At 39.8% G+C, this 17,435-nt stretch overlaps 1 protein-coding gene and 1 long non-coding RNA gene across 5 annotated transcripts in view; one reads left to right on the top strand and one right to left on the bottom strand.

The window, feature by feature from the left end:
* Nucleotides 1-4,382, bottom strand: part of LOC311063680 (kinase D-interacting substrate of 220 kDa B-like) — a 63,067-nt gene extending 58,685 nt beyond the window's left edge. For 3 of the 4 annotated variants that reach the window (XM_084083214.1, XM_084083217.1, XM_084083216.1), the window contains exon 1: nt 4,226-4,382. The gene's annotated coding sequence lies outside the window, so the exon portion shown is untranslated. The remainder of the gene's footprint in view (nt 1-4,225) is intronic. The other variant, XM_084083215.1, reaches the window with a different exon arrangement.
* A 7,688-nt stretch (nt 4,383-12,070) lies between these two features.
* LOC311063396 lies at nt 12,071-17,098 on the top strand. The gene is made up of 2 exons (XR_014602586.1): nt 12,071-12,190; nt 14,067-17,098. It is a non-coding gene; the product is annotated as an uncharacterized lncRNA (long non-coding RNA).
* Nucleotides 17,099-17,435: the final 337 nt, after the last annotated feature.

Raw genomic sequence — 17,435 nt, 5'->3', positions numbered from 1 at the left:
ATGTCTGCATGCCTGTCTGTCCGTCCCAGCAAAGAGGACATGTCACCCACCAGATATAGCCCGTAGCTCTTTCTGAAGTGACAGGCGATGACTGAATCATTGCATAAGGATGTGTCATTTTCTACACATGTACAGTATGCCACCACGCTGTCTGTGTCACATAGTGTACGCAGCACTGAAGGCTATTTGTGTTATTGTTTGATGCACCATATGTTCATAACCACGTCATAACCCAGTCATCACCCAAACACACAGGACTATTCTTACCTACTCAATTCACCAAAGGAACACAGCTCTATGGATGGTGCTTGTGGACTAACCTACAGATCAAGGGTTTCCATGGAACACAACTGTAGACTGCCACAATATTATACTATTACCTGCTATTATTGTTATTGCTGTCACCAGTGGTGGAAAACACTTTTTTTGTGTTTTTTGTGTTTTTCTCGCATCTTAACTAATGTCCATAGTATATTATGTACAGCAGTGTTTCTCAAATGGGGGTACGCGTAGCCCTAGGGGTACGTGGAGGTACTGCAGGGGGTACGCGAGAAAATTACAGAAAAAAAAAAATAGAAATATAAATCATGATAATAATATTGGGTTTTTAGATATATATTTTTAGATAAATAACATTTAAAACATGAACTAGAACCAATAAATATAATGATGGTTGGAATGTGTGCCGTGCCGCTGCGTCAGTCTGGCACAGCCAGATGTTTGTTTCCTGTTGATCATGTGACCGTCGTCTCCCCAACAGCCTGCACGGGTGACGCGAGGTTATCAACAAGTAACAACAAAGTTGGTAAAATATATCTTTCCTTTATATCTTTACCTCAGGTACTATGTGTAAATATGTAGATCATCTGTTGAACAAAACAAATTTCCCCCACTTTTTTACTTCTGTAAACCTGTGAAGTCACAATAAAGCTGATGATGTAGATGTATCTTATCTATGATGCTGGGGCCCTCACAGTCGCACCACAACAATACACCGTGTGTTGCAACCAGCAACAAAGACAGGTTGAGGCAACTCATAACAACAACACAGCACACACGCATAACAACAATGTGCGATGATTATCATAACTAAATGATATGACAGGAGAAACAAATATATACTGTTCTGGCTTAATAATTAACCAGTCTTTATTAGCGTACAATCATGAACAGAATATACTCTTAGATACTGTAGCCTATAAGCCTATACGATTGCAGGTCTGCTCTGCAACAGCACTGTCCAATCACGACAGCTGTATGAACCACTGGTTGTTATGAATTATGGATTATGAACACAATACACACACAGCCAGCCAGCCTGCCAAGACACATCACACCACATAGGAATGTGGTGTGGTGATCATTTTCTTTCATTCTATTTTTGTTCATTTATTAAAACATCAGGAAGGTTGGTAAATTGGCACTGCAATCACACACAGTCGTAGCAATATATATATATATATGTATATTTATTTTTTCCCACGATTTTGTAACCCATTTTTTCACCAAGTGCCAATTACCTATGTCCTTGCAATATTGAAATATCATTTAATAATAATGTAATATTATTTGAATATTTGTAATACATTTTATAAAGATACAATATTTCTTGACCACGTGTATATTCGCCTCACTCATAAGTGAGATTGTAGATCAGCAATTTTTGGACAAAGAGATTTAGTGTAGAGTGGGAAAAAAGCGCTCCGAGTAAGTACAGTTGTAACAGTTGTTTTTTCTAAAGAATAGAAGGTTTAAGAGGTTAACTAACGTTTTGCCACGGACCGCCTGCATTTATGCCATGGACCACTAACGGCCCGCGGACCGCAGGTTTAGAAACAGTGTTATGAAGGAATGCGGATGAGGTAAATTCCTCCACACATCTAACAGAAATGCCAGACTTTCTAACTATCACTGTGTACACGCATGACATTATTATCTGCACCATCTGACAATAACAGCCAGTAGTGGAAAGTAACTAGGTACATTTACTCAAGTACAGTGCTTAAGTATGATGTATGGGATACTTTGAGTATTTCCATTGTTTATACTTTATATCTACTCTCCACTACATCTCAGATGCAAATGTTATACGTTTTACTCCACCACTATTATTTGGAAACTTTAGTCACTAGTTACTTTGCAGATTTAGATTAGTATCAATAAAAACATACACTAACCACTTAAGCCCTATTTTATACTTCCGCTATTCGAAAAAAGACGATCAAAAAGCTCACAGCGTATCACATTGCGACCCATTGTGAGCTTGTCGATCGGCTGTTTTCAAAAACAGTTCAGAAACATTTGAGCATACTTTTACTTATACGGTAGTCTATATTTTGATACCAATACTTTTGTACTTTCACTCAAGTAAAACAATTATAATACAGGACATTTACTTTATTTATTTAGATATTTTGTATATAGGCCTATATATAATGTGGTACTGTTACTTTTACTATAGTGAAAAGAATCTGAATATTTTTTTTCCACCAACGATAACACCCTATTACATGCAATTATGCAATTATAAGATGCAGGGAAGCTACAATTACGACGGAAGTCTGTATAATACCGTCATTTAGGTCAAGTCCACGCTTTGACCTAAAGTGACCCAAAGGCTTAGAAATAGTGTTTAAAAACACACATATAGGCTACTGTATTAGGTGGGTGATATGGTTCTCAATGTGGGGTCCAGGGACCCCCCATGGGTTCTTGATGGGGTTCCAGGGGGTCCCCAGCTAAATGAATAGTAGTTTAGGAACCAAATGGGCCTTTGCGGATGGGTGTGTAACTCTGAGAGGGTAAATGGAACCAAAAGGACCCTATAGGTATAGGGGTCTGTAACTCTGAGAGTGTACAAATGCAACCAAATGGACCAGTGAGGGTCCATTTGGTTCCATTTGTACACTCTCAAACAATGTGGAAATTACTGTGATAGAGATCCTAAAGGGGTTATTCTTCCTAATTTATATCAAACTACAGGGGGGGTCCTTACATTTAGAATCACTGATTTCACTATTTTTTTGCAAACATTTTTTTTTCTTCGTATTACTCCTTCAGATTGTATCCAAATTTTAGGGCAAATTGGTACACATGATCTCTATAGTCATGTGATCGAGACGAGTCTGTTAGATTCTTCATATTCCATCCTGATTGGCTAAGATTGACATCTAAAGTTTGCAACACATGCCACCCTTTTGACATTGCCCTATTATAGCATCACCAGGAGGCCGATTTTAGCAAAACACATATTTTGATATTACTCCTACAGATTTTGTACAAACAGCACGCAAATCGGTACACATTATCTCTATAGTCATGTGATCAAGATGGATCTGTCCAATTCTTCATATTCCATCAACGTTGCTGGCCCACAATGACACTGACGGAGACCTGTGCTCCGAGGAGCACTTTTTCTGTGTGTGTATGTGTTATTATGCTGTTATATGACAATGTGTTATTACAATGTTGCTACAATGTCGCTCTTTTATGACAATATGTTATTACAATGTTGCTACAATTTACAATGTTGCTGTTTATATGACAATATAGGTCACATGAGCACTGTAAACCATACATCGACTATTTGAAAATAGCACATCTGTTGTGAGCTTGTAGATCTGCTATTTTCAAAAGAATCCTGGAAAGGAAATGTGAACATTTTGGATTTTTTAAAAAACATTTTAACAACACCATTTACACAAATCTGGTAAGGGGGGTCTCTAGCACAAATGCTTACTAATTTGAAAATTAAAATGTTTGAGAGCCACTGGTTTAAATTTAGGAAATATATTTTAAACCTCTTTTCTACTGCTGCTGCTATGTACATTTTAATATTTTAACTAAAGTAATGTTACACCTTACAATGTCGCTGCAGTCGCTTTTACATGACAATATGTTATTACAATGTCGCTACAATGTCGCCAGTAACAGACAGACACACAGAACAACCTTGGAGCGCCTCGCTCTGCAGTGCAGTCACACACACTGAGGAGGACGTCGGTCATTCAAAGGATCTACAAAACAACACACATATTCCGCCAATTCTGACAAAGGAAACAATGCACAAACACGCAGCACATCTATAGATCGATAAACGGCCGAGGAGGTGATCCAGTCCGATGCGTCAGTCGGTCGATCGATCGATCGATCACACAAGTGTCAATCAAACGCCGATAGATGATGATGCTCTGCAGCATGAAAACATACGATGTATTTTTTTTACCTTTAAGGAGAATCCAGATGTAACCTAACGGTCCGAATAGAGATTCTGATCACAGCGGATGAGATAATGTGCGTCTTTCTGGTGTTTATTCTAGTAGAATGTGGATGGATCTAACAGCGTTAACCATCCCACACAATGAAGCTACCAGCCATTTTGGTACCAGTGGGAAAAACACTAAGAGAGAGAGAGAGAGAGAGAGAGAGAGAGAGAGAGAGAGAGAGAGAGAGAGAGAGAGAGAGAGAGAGAGAGAGAGAGAGAGAGAGAGAGAGAGAGAGAGAGAGAGAGAGAGAGAGAGGCTTTTCTTCCATCCGTCTGTCAACAACGCCACGCCCCGCCCACCCAACGGTGACGTCAAGGGAATGCCGGCTCAGTCTTGGCAAGAGGAGAGAGAGAGAGAGAGAGAGAGAGAGAGAGAGAGAGAGAGAGAGAGAGAGAGAGAGAGAGAGAGGGGGGGGGGGCAGAGAGAGGGGGAGGCAGAGAGAGGGAGGGAGGCGGGCAGAGAGAGTGAATGAATACCAAGTGAATGCAAAATATTGAAATACTGCTGTCAACTTTCAAAAGTTAAATACCAAGCTAAACCTCTCCTATATGGATGTATAACTATAGGATATCGTCCTAGAGAGAGATGGAGAACGCACAGACAGACAGACAGACAGACAGACAGACAGACAGACAGACAGACAGACAGACAGACAGACAGATAGATAGATAGATAGATAGATAGATATTTTGAAATAGGCAAATCATAGATATTGTATAGTAGGCTAAACGTTTGTGAAACACTGGTGTACATCATGACTACTATGGCATCATACAATAGTTAGTGAGGAGTTGAAGTTCTATATTAGCAGGACTTCAGTGGGTTTGTACAAACAGATATAGAAGCACTGTGAGTAATCAACATTTTATGACGGCTCAAAGGTTTAGTGTAAAGACTGACCCCTGACTAGGTGGTAAAACAAGCACAACATAAGGGTTCCAACAGCTTTACAGTATCTTCAGTGGTGTGTCCTAGGTGGGGTTTTTTTCATCTACTTACTACTAGATATGAGTGCTGCAATGTGCGTCATGCATTTGATTTAGGCACTCACAGATGGTTCAGGCCGAGGACTTGTGGGATCGTTCCAGAAGCGATGTGCAGCCACTCAGCCTGTGTCTCGAAGGAAGGTCATACTGTATGGAATATAGAAGACTGGATGCACCATGACATCTACGGGTTGGACATATAGGGCATTCACAATTACAATTAAAGTTGACGATTATCATATCTGCAAAGGGCAGATATCATAAATAATTCAATGTACAAAGAATGTATTGACATTAATTATACATTTTATACAAACAAAATAGCAGAAATAGCTGATCTTGCTATCTTGTAGATCAGCTAGAAATAGCTGATCTACAAGTTTACAACGCGTCATGAAGTGACTTGTGGTAAGCTTGTAGATCTGCTATAACCATATTCTGCACGAGAAGTCTGGAACTTCAACGATCTATGGATCATTCAATCCAGAGACCTTCTCCTGGAAGAAGGTTGAGCCCAAGGGGAAAGGCCTGTGTTCAGGGATCTGAGCTGTTGGATGGTGAGAGACCGTTTTTTAGGCCGAGGACCCCCTAGCTGAGGGAGAGATGAAGCAGGGACCCCCACTACATATTGTAGAAAATTGTGTTGCAGATTAAACATGTTCATCATAGATTTCATAGAGTATCAGTGTTGTGTGAATTGTGTGAAAAGTTTTTTTTGTTTTGTTTATTTCAGACAATTTAACCACTGAAACCTTCAATACTAAGTAAACTTGACCGTTGGCTCTGTACTTGATCCGCTCTTTTTTTTTCCCTACACGAAACCTCTTTGCCGCGAGGCGTTGTGAGCTTGTAGATCTGCTATTTTCGGCTACTGTTCCCCTCAGAATATATGGGATTCTAGGGTTGAAGTGGTTAAAAAGAAAATCCATATGACATAAAGATTTGGAGGCCCCCCTGTAGTAACTCCGAGGACCTCCTAGGGGTCCCGGACCCCCTGTTGAAGACCCCTGCTCTACGCCTTGGACTTAAGTCCTAGTCAAATAGCAGATTCAGGGTGGTCTGGAGCAATCGGAACTCCCACACAACATCAGGTGGGACCTGGCAGAGAATAAATAACTAGAAAAGGTGCTCCTCGGAGCACAGATCTCCACCAGGTCAGGTAGGTTATTGTGGGCCGGCAATGATCGGAATACACCAATCAGGATGGAATATGATAGATAGGACATATTCGTTATGATCACATTACAATAGAGGTAATGTGTACCGATTTGCGTGATGTTTGGAGAAAATCTGTAGGAGTAATATCAAGAAATGTGTTTTGCAAAAATCTGCCACGCCTTCGGCCTTGCAGAAACATTAATAATAATAATAATAATAATATAATAATAATAATAATAACTAGAAAAAGTGCTCCTCGGAGCACAAGTCTCCGCCAGCAGACTTGTGTTGGGAATGTTGGGAATGTTCTAATTCTTATGTTCTAATTAGAACATGTTACTGTGTCATAGTAACATGACACAAGTGTCCTATCCGTGTCCTATCCGTCTGTTTTATCCAAACCTTAGTTGGATAAAACTGGTATCCCCACCTGGAGTTACTGTATAACTGTCCTATCCGTCCTGTCTGTATAAGTGTCCTATCCGTCCTGTCTGTATAAGTGTCCTATCCGTCCTGTCTGTATAAGTGTCCTATCCGTCCTGTCTATGTAAGTGTCCTATCCGTCCTGTCTGTGTAAGTGTCCTATCTGTCCTGTCTGTGTAAGTGTCCTATCCAATTATTACAGTATCCGCCATTTCTCAGCCATTTCGTGATTATTTCTGTCTTACCTCACTTTGAAAGAGGCAAAGACTCTTTCAAAGTGACACATGTATTTATAGCCCGTTATATGTCACTAGCCAATCAGATCACACTATTTCACCGTATTGTCAAGTGTCACGTGAGGCTCGACCAATGTTTGCTTGGCTGACGGAAAGTGAAAACAAACTCTCCTGGCGGAGACAATAATAAACACAAATACATCATGTTGATGATGTCATATTGATGACATCAGTCATGCCCAAACATGGAGGGTGGATCTGAGATCTGACACCCTTCAAACATTTTAAAAACCGTTGCTGTGGGGTGGAAATATTTCTTATCTCTTAATGTTTTCCTTTTATTTGTGTAAATTAATGCCATACCTTACTATGATGTCACAAAAAAGTAGCAAAACAGCTGATGTACAAGCTCACAACGTGTCTCAATGCGATGCATTCTGAGCTTGTAGATCTGCTATATAAAGAAAGAAAAGATTACTTCTTCTTTTTTTTACAGAATGGGTTCCCAGATTGGGCTTTTATTGATACCGAAACAATAAAAAGTAGTAACAAGAGCTTGTGACTAAATAATAACTGGATTGAATGGATTCATTGGAACACAGGTTTTTCTTTTCCATTTTCTGTTTTGGACATAAGATGTTCACGCTCACGCTCACGCACACACACACACACACACACACACACACACACACACACACACACACACACACACACACACACACACACACACACACCCTCACACACACACACACACACACACACACACACACACACACACACACACACACACACACACACACACACACACACACACACACACACACACACACACACACACACACACACACACACACACACACACACACACACAATTTAGTGACAGTTACACACCTCTCTTCCACCAGGGGGCGAAAGGCATTAAAGGGAAATACCACTCATTTTCAACATTGAACTACTGTATCATGTCATTAGGGTTAGGATTAGATTCCCCATTCTAGTGAATGCAGCAGCCTAGAGGGCGGAACCAAAGAGTACACAGTCCGTATGTCACTGATCACATGACCCAACAATCAATTCTACAGTTCTAGGCAACATAGAAGGGGGGGACGTTTCATTTTATTTCCACACACAACTCTAAGGTGTATTAATGACATGCATTAGTTCAATGTTGAAAATTAGTGGTATTCCCCTTTAAGGCAACATTGGTCTGGATCCTTCAGTGCGCATGGGTGAAGGTGAACCTAATAACCTAATAACACGTTGCCTAAGGTAACCTCTGACGCGTGCTGAGGAAGACGTGTACAGTACAGAGGACAGTATAGTTTGTACAGTTGTTTTTTTACCAGAGTGAAAAGCGTGTCCTAAAGGACGTAAAAACTTGTCATAAAGGAGGTAAAAGCGTGTCAAATGGAGTCTGTACGGCTGAAGATAAATGAACACATGACGTCGGTGGGAGAGGAGATATTGTGTGTTTTGGACAAACAGCAGCGTGGTGCTGATGTTTGTTGTGTGAAGCTTGTCAGAGTGTTTGTGTTGGAGCGCCTCAGTGCGGCTGCAGAGTTCATGTGCAACCTCTTCCAGAGAGAGATAGAGACACTAGAAACTCTGCTGGAGAAACAAAACAAACTGCTGGACATTGATTTTGATATGAACATCGATCTACACACTGCAGGTACAGTAGCATATGTCTGCATGTCTCAGTGGTGGAAAAAAATACATTTTGTTTTTTACTTAAGTAAAAGTATCAATACTGCAATGTAAAAATACTATAGTATAGCCTATACTATAGTATTTTTACATTGCAGTATTCCAATACCTATACTGTATAGGTATTGGAATCAAAATATACTTAAAGTACCAAAACTAAAGCACTCGTTCCCGTTTCACAAGGTATCATATGTCTAAAATAATATTTCTTAAAAATATTTTGAAAATAGCTAATCTACAAGCTCACAACGCATTGCGAGTGAGCTTGTAGCTTACTATTTTCAAATAGCCAATGTTTAAATAGTGCTGAAGTGGTTGTTGAATGTTTTGTCATACTAATCTAAATCTACAAAGTAACTAAAACGTTTTCAAATAACTGTAGTGGAGTAAAACGTACTCCGGTAAAGTAGCCTACCTCAAAATTGTACCTAAGTACAGCTACTTGAGTAAATGTACTTAGTTACTTTCCTCCACTGTCTGGTATGTGTGTTAGACCGTCTCTTGTGTTGCGTAATAATATATCTATTATTACACTAGAAAAAAAACCTGCTAAACTGTGACTAAGCAGTGTTGCCAGATTTTGCCTGACAAATAAGCAACCAGGTCTATGAGAACAAGCCCAAAACAAGCAACTAGGCCAAATAAGCACTATTGGCCATTTGAAAAACAGATCACAATGTGTCGCGACGCGACATGTTGTGAGCTTGTAGATCTGCTATTTAAAAATAAATAAAACATCTCTGTAAAAAAGGGGAAAATGTGGAATATTTTTGAATTTTCTTAACAACACAAATCTTGTATTTGGGCCCTTGGCAGTGGCACCAAATAAATATTAATTTGGGGGGGGTTTCTTGGAAATGAAAATGTTTGACAAGCCCATAAGCAACTACACTTTAGAAACAAGCCCTAAAAAACACAACCTGCAACTCTACAGAAAAACAAGCCCAAAGTTGCTTATAATAAGCAGACATGGCAACACTGGAAGTGACACGCATCTGTTTTCAATATGGCTCAGATAAGATACACTCTCAGTTGTGGAGAGTAACTTATGTACATTTACTTAAGTGCTGTGCATGAGTAAAATGTTTAGGTACTTTTACTTGAGTTTTTTTCTGTTTCTTGATACTTAATACTTTTCGCTCGACTACATCCCAGAGGCAAATATTGTACTTTTTACTCGACAACAATTATTTCACGGCTTTATTACCATTTATATTTTCAGATTTAGATTATTATACAAAACATGCGTTGTTTATATGAAACATACAGTTGGTCCTCACTAATGTTTAGGTCTGTCACGATTATGACATTTTACTTGGCGATTACTTTGTCGCTGAAATAATTGCAATTAATGATTTAATTGTGTTTCTGTTGTTGAACATTCAAACATTATGCTTAGAAATGACATGGCTTTTAAGTTGCACAGGGCAGATATGACACGCAACTATACTTAAAAAAAACAAAAACATGAATAGTGGAAATAACCGATCTACTGCGACACGTTATGAGTTTGTAGATCTGTTATTAATCTTTCAACGTGGAAATTATGTTATTATGCATCCTTAAAATAGAGTGACCACTACGGAAACAGGAAGGGTGGGCACCGACATATTCTGGGCACTAGGGAAAACTGGGCACCTTGTAAGAGTGGGCGCTAGGGAAATGTGGGCACCAAAACAGAGTGGGCACCAGGCCTCGGAAGAGAGGGCACGAGGGAAATCTGGGCACCAAAACCTTTTTTTCTTTCTCAAATCAAAATGTTATATTAGTTTGAGGTTAAGGTTAGGCATAGTTTTACTGAGGTTTAGGTTTAAGGTTTGGGTTAGGCATAGTTTTACTGAGGTTTAGGGTTAAGGTTTGGGTTAGGCATAGTTTTACTGAGGTTTAGGGTTAAGGTTTGGGTTAGGCATAGTTTTACTGAGGTTTAGGGTTAAGGTTTGGGTTAGGCATTTTACTGAGGTTTAGGGTTAAGGTTTGGGTTAGGCATAGTTTTACTGAGGTTTAGGGTTAAGGTTTGGGTTAGGCATAGTTTTACTGAGGTTTGGGTTAGGCATAGTTTTACTGAGGTTTAGGATTAAGGTTTGAGTTAGGCGTAGTTTTATTAGTTAGGATAGTAAAAGTTAGGTTAGGATTAGGCATATTTTATTAAAGGTGCCCGGTATTCCAAGATCTGGTGCCCACTCTGTATTGGTGCCCACATTTGCCTAGTGCCCAGTCTTTCCAGGCCTGGTGCCCACTCTTCTCTAGTGCCCAGTCTTCCCCCCAAAAATGGTGCCCAGATTTCCCTAGTGCCCAGCCTTCCTGTATTCACTACTACAACATGCAGGGAGTGCAGAGATTGTTAAGAGGGGGCAGGGACTGAAATTCCGATTTTGGGAGCTTGGCTTGATATCCATGTTTTGATATCAAATTCAACTCAAAGAGACTTTGCACCATGCAGAATGAATGCAATCATATTGATATGACCATGGATGAATAACATATTTATTTTATATATATTATTTAAAAAAAAAATTCTAGCAAACATTTACAACTCAAATGTTTGCTTTTTTTGGGGGGTGGGTCCCTGGAACAAAATATTTTTGAGTTGGGGGGAGGGGGGTCCGTGGCCCAATTTCATTTTCGGAGGTCCTTGACATGAAAACGTTTGAGAACCACTGACATAGTAACATAAGTTTGTTTTTGTTTTTTTCAAAAAAACTGTTAGGATTTAGAAGATTTTTTTCTTATCAGCCTCAGGTCTTAATGGGTTGAAAGGCTCAACTGATCTGATTGGAGCAGGACCTAATGAGGTGATTGATTTGCTAGGTGAGGAAGAGATCTGATTAGAGCAGGACCTAATGAGGTGATTGATTTGCTAGGTGAGGAAGAGATCTGATTAGAGCAGGACCTAATGAGGTGATTGAGTTGCTATATAGGTGCATGACAGCTTGCTCTGTCTCTCAGTTTTAAAACTCCTATTTCATAATGCCGTACTGGGAAAAGGGCATCTGGCATCAGTGCCTAGTCTTTGAAAAAAAAAAAAAAACGTCTTTACATCCTCTGTTTTTATGCTGTTGGTGTACGCTGATGTTCTCTTTTTTTTTTTTTTTTTATGGTATTATTATTATTATTATTATTATTATTACCTACTGTATGCTTCTGCATTGTCTGAGAGAAGCCGAACACAAATATGGACCTGTACATAAGAACAATAAAGCATAACTTTGAAACTTAGAACCCATATTAAATTTAAGTCCTTATTCATGTCACCTCAAAGTGCTTATTATTAATTTCGTGCTGTATTCCTTCATTCCAGACCAGTGTGTGGAGTCCAGTCTGCAGGTGAAGATCAGTTCTCCAGCCAGGACTGTTTCTATACAGGAACCTGAAGACCACCACATTAAACAGGAACCTGAAGACCAACTGCATCTCAGTAAGTTTCAACTCTGGCAGTTAAAGAGTTAACTCTTTTGCTGCCATGAACGCGTGCCATGAACGCGTTAACGCGTCGAATTCTGCCAGGGCTCACCCTGCCAACGACGAGGAAACGCGTCCTTTTTCTGTTATTTTTTTTTTCCACCGGATGGCGCTCTTACCTAGCCTGTGGATGGTCCCTTATGAGAGAAGCATAAACGACATAATTTTACAAAATAAAAACTTGTTTGCTTCCTGTTTGCTTCCTGTTTATTTCCTGCGGTGAAACGGCCATATCTCCGTTCTTCTTGCTTTATGGCAAAAACCAGCCTGATTGAAATGGCCACAGCTGTGCAATGGATCGGCGCAAGCGGATATTTTTTTCCCCCCAATACTACGGGAACTCTGTGCGTGTAACCAGCCCCAGAGAATATTCCATGATTTTTCAAAGGTCCAGAAAAAATGCTCTTTTTCTCTGGCAGTGGGGTGACACTATTACACTATCACTCTGGCAGTCAAAGAGTTTATATAGTGTCACAATAATTTATATATTTTTTATATTTTTTCATATTTTTCACCCAGTGCCAATTGCCTTTGTAATCCTGGGCGCTACTCTCCCTCTGCCAGCCTAGGGAGAGCCCAGAACTGAGCTCATGCCTCCTTCAATGCATGAGGAGCTAGCAAGCCACTTCTTATCACCTGACAGGGGTGATTTTCCCCGGTAGGACGCAGCGCACGGAAGGAACACGTTATTCCAACCAGCTCCTTTCCCCTCCTTCAGGCGCCCGGCTGACCAGTGGGAGGCAGTATAGAGACCAGGATTACTGCATGTTTTTTGTGAGGGTACCTACCTTCACAATCATTTTAACCACTTGCATTATAGTTTGGCTGTTCAAAAATAGCAGATATACAAGCTCATAGCGCCGAGTGCCACGCTGCTTGTAGATCTGCTATTTTAGAAAAATCTTGAAAACTTTTCCAAACCTTTGAATATATATATATTTTTTCAAGCGAACATTTGTAACTCAAATCTTTGCTTCTGGGGGGTCCCTGGAACTAAATATTTTGAGATGGGGGTCCGCCGCCAAATACATATCAATTTAGGGGTCCTTGACATGAAAAGGTTTGAGAACCACTGATTTACAGCACAGAGTCAGCGCACCGTGAAATCTAAGATTTGGAGGACGTGGGCAAGGAGGAACCTGTTGATACTTCTTTTTTCCAGTCACCAGATACTTCTTTTTTCTAATATCTGATTTCATACTTGGCTGCATGTTGGTGCTGTGGCTGTTGAATGGAGAAGTAAACTCTCTCGGTAAAACAGTGTTGAATGGAGAAGTATACTCTCTCGGTAAAACACTGGCGAATGGAGAAGTGTTCTCTCTGTAACGCACAGTATGTCAGGCTGTAATACAATCCCCAGTCTCTCTTATCCCCCTCTGCCGTGCCGTCTCTCATTCACTGACACTCCGGATCTGTACTCGGTATCAACCGATACGCAAGTTATATGAATCAGTATCGGTAAGAAAAAAATGTTATTGGTGTATCTCTAATCAAGACGCAACGGGCATTTTAGAACCGAAGGGGGCCCATGTATGCGTGTGCATACGTTGCTGCACGCGAAAACTTTAGTTTTTTTTACCAGGTTTGTTACTTTTTGGGGGGGTTTGTTCCTTTGTTTTGGTTATTCGGTACACCCCCCCCCCCCATGGTTGCTGCCAAATGTCTTTGATAAATGAGGATTGACTCATGGTTTGGAAATAATCTTAGAACTACCAAAGCTATGATACAAGAAAATGAAGTGACAATGAAGTACATAGCTTTTCATAAAACAGAGGAAACGCTGAGTGTAAAGTTCAAACGTTTAATGGACTGTCATTGTATAATTTCCTTAGATTTCCTGCACCTCCCTGTGTGTAAAGAGGAGGTTTCACCTGAACAACAGGAGAGGGGCGCCGGTCTGGTCCAGGAGGAACCACAACCTCCACAACATGAGGAGCAGAGCCCCAGTCTGGTCCAGGTGGAACCAGAACCTCCACAACATGAGGAGCAGAGCCCCAGTTTGGTGCAGGAGGAACCACAACCTCCACAGATTAAAGAGGAACAGGAGGAGCTACTTCAAAGACCAGAAGAGGCTGGTGGGTCAACATTGACATTACTAACAGTGAAAAGTGAAGATGATGTTGAAAACAGAGCGACAGAGCCTGTAGCCAGCACCTCAACTGAACACATGAAAACACAAGCTGATGTAGAGGACTGTGGAACATCACAACCAACTAGTGATAACCAGCTCCTCTCTTCACACTGTTCTGAATCCGACACTGAAGACAGTGCTGACTGGGAAGAGACTAGGGGAGATCAGTCAGCTTTAAACACACTGAAATCGCGCAAGACACGAAATGTTGGAAGACAAAGATTGGCTTTGAGCCAGAGGCTGTCCCAGGACCTGAAATCATCGAAACAAACTCACTCCATGACGAGTGACAGAGAGAAGAAAGGTTTTAGTTGTACAGATTGTGGCCAAATGTTTAGATTGAAGCAACATCTGAAGAGACACACAATGGTTCATACTGGGGAAAGGCCATTTACTTGTACAGTTTGTAGTAAAGCCTTTGCTGAAATGGGCTCTTTGAAAAAACACCTGAGGACTCATACAGGCGAAAAGCCGTTTCCTTGTTCAGTTTGTGGAAAAGGCTTTTCTGAAATGGGTAAACTAAAACCACACATGAGGACTCATACAGGGGAAAAGCCCTATGCCTGTACAGTGTGTGGCACAAGCTTTGCTATAATGGGTACTCTAAACACACACATGAGGACTCATACAGGTGAAAAGCCTGTTTCTTGTACAATTTGTGGGAAAGGCTGTCTTAACACAAGTGATCTAAAATCACACATGAGGTTTCATACAGGGGAAAAACCCTTTACTTGTAAAGTTTGCGAACAACGTTTTAGTCAAAGTCATGGTCTAAAAAGACACATGAGGACTCATACAGGCGAAAAGCCCTATTCTTGTATAGTTTGTGGTAAAGGCTATGGTTCAATGAGTAATTTAAGAGCACACATGAAGTCTCATACTGGCGAAAGGCCCTTTTCTTGTACAGTTTGTGGTAAATGCTTTGCTGAATTCAGTGTTCGAAAAATACACATGAGGTCTCATACAGGCGAAAAGCACTTCGCTTGTACAGTTTGTGAGAAAGGCTGTGTTACAGCAAGTGTTCTAAAAACACACATGAGGACTCATACAGGAGAAAAGCCCTTTACTTGTAAAATTTGTGATCAACGTTTTAGTCTAAGTCAAGGTCTAAAAAGACACATGATGACTCATACAGGGGAAAAGCCATTTTCTTGTACAGTTTGTGGGAAAGGCTGTCTTAACAAAAGTCAATTTAACGCACACATGAGGATTCATACAGGGGAAAAACCCTATAATTGTAAAGTTTGTGAACAGAGTTTTGGTCAAAGTCATAGTCTAAAAAGACACATGATGAGTCATACAGGGGAAAAGCCCTATACTTGTACAGTCTGTGAGAAAGGCTGTCTTAACACAAGTCATCTAAAATCACACATGAGGACTCATACAGGGGAAAAGCCCTTTACTTGTAAAGTTTGTGAACAGAGCTTTAGTCAAAGCCATAGTCTAAAAAGACACATGAGGATTCATACAGGCAAAAATCCCTCTTCTTGAGTTTGAGTTAAGGCTTTTCTGAACTGGGTACTCTAAAAACACACATGACAACTCATACGGACTAGCTCTCTCTTCTACAGTTTGTGGTAAAGGCTTTGCTCAGAAAAGTAGTCTAAAACACACATGAGGACTCACAGAGGGAAAAGCCCTTTACTTGTACAGTTTGAACAAAGTCATAGTCTAAAATCACACAAGGCCTCATACAGGCAAAAAGTGTGGTTCTTGTACAGCTTTGCTGTGATGCATTAACTTAAACGATACATGATAGGACTCATACAGGAAATCCTTTTAGTTGAAGTTAGTCACACACTGACACATATGTGATCATGCTGTCTAATCCAGGATGACAATGACAAGGATACTAAAGCAGAGGAATCACAATCTGACAATATAATCAGATCAATAAATGTTCACATGGAAAGTTGAAGATGTGTGTTTACCTCAAAGTAAGAGCTGAGAGTCCAGTACAATTCGATAACAGGACAGAATCACACAGAATGTCTTAACATCTTGTTGGGATGTGTCTTCTCCATGAACACAAAGCCAGCCATATCTGGTCTAGCCAACAGGAGGAAATGTATTAAATAGTGAGACAGTAATTATTGTTTGCACATGTTTAATTATAACAGAGAGGTCCTCTGTTACTCATATTTGCACATCATCGCCTTGCTAAACTAATGGCCTAAGTCATTTTTTGAGGAAAATTATATTTTTGCTAAGTCAGCTCCTCATGACACTGGCCACCTCTGGTAAAATCGCCCATCTCCTAATTGAAAAGGATCATGCTGTTCCCTCCCCTTTTAGTATAATGGCCTAGGCCAAAATAGACCTTTTTTTGGCCTTAGTCACTTGTTTTTGTGACTTAGGCCAAAAGAATTGGCAAAGGATTTTGACTTAAGCCAAAATAATTTGGCCCAAGTCAGGTTTAATCCTATTTAAACCTATTTAAATATTTTATGTTACATAACTGACAGACAGTGTTATTTCTATCTAAATAGTAATAATTTGTTGTAAACATTTTGGGTGAAATGATTAAGAAATATCCTACAGTTTTGTTTTGGATCAGTTTTTTATTTTTCCTGAAAAACTTTAAAAAATGGCTTAGGCCATTAGTTTAGCAAGGCGACGACATGTAACCCTTATTTGCACATTGCCAAAGTTCTTCTGTGTAATAAAATTGTCAGTTTAGATAATAAAAAAAGCCTGCTGGTATATGCAAATAAAATAAGTGTGTTTGGTGGATATGACTTTCATAATTTTTAAGATGTGCAGAATATTTTTAGAACAGTAGCACAATGTCAAATCATTTTAATGCATTCCAAATTCATATTTGCACAATTTTGCAACATTTAAACATTGCTCAACAGACCAGTGGATCTAAAACATTTTCTTTATTTGATTTGATTTATTGTGCGTCATGGTTACAAGAAAAGCATGTTACATGCTTCTGTCAGGAATGTCAAAACACTCTAGAACCGTATTGCTAAACAATGATTATGCCATAAATAAAATATATGATCATAAGTATGTGTCCATGCTATTATTCAAATAGTTTGAAAAGAAGATGACTGCTGATGCA

Source organism: Gymnoscopelus microlampas (assembly GCF_963454915.1).
Source record: "Gymnoscopelus microlampas genome assembly, chromosome: 16".
Classification (NCBI taxonomy): domain Eukaryota; kingdom Metazoa; phylum Chordata; class Actinopteri; order Myctophiformes; family Myctophidae; genus Gymnoscopelus; species Gymnoscopelus microlampas.
The sequence above is the reverse complement of the archived record's forward strand: the minus strand, read 5'-3'. Positions and strand labels throughout refer to the sequence as shown.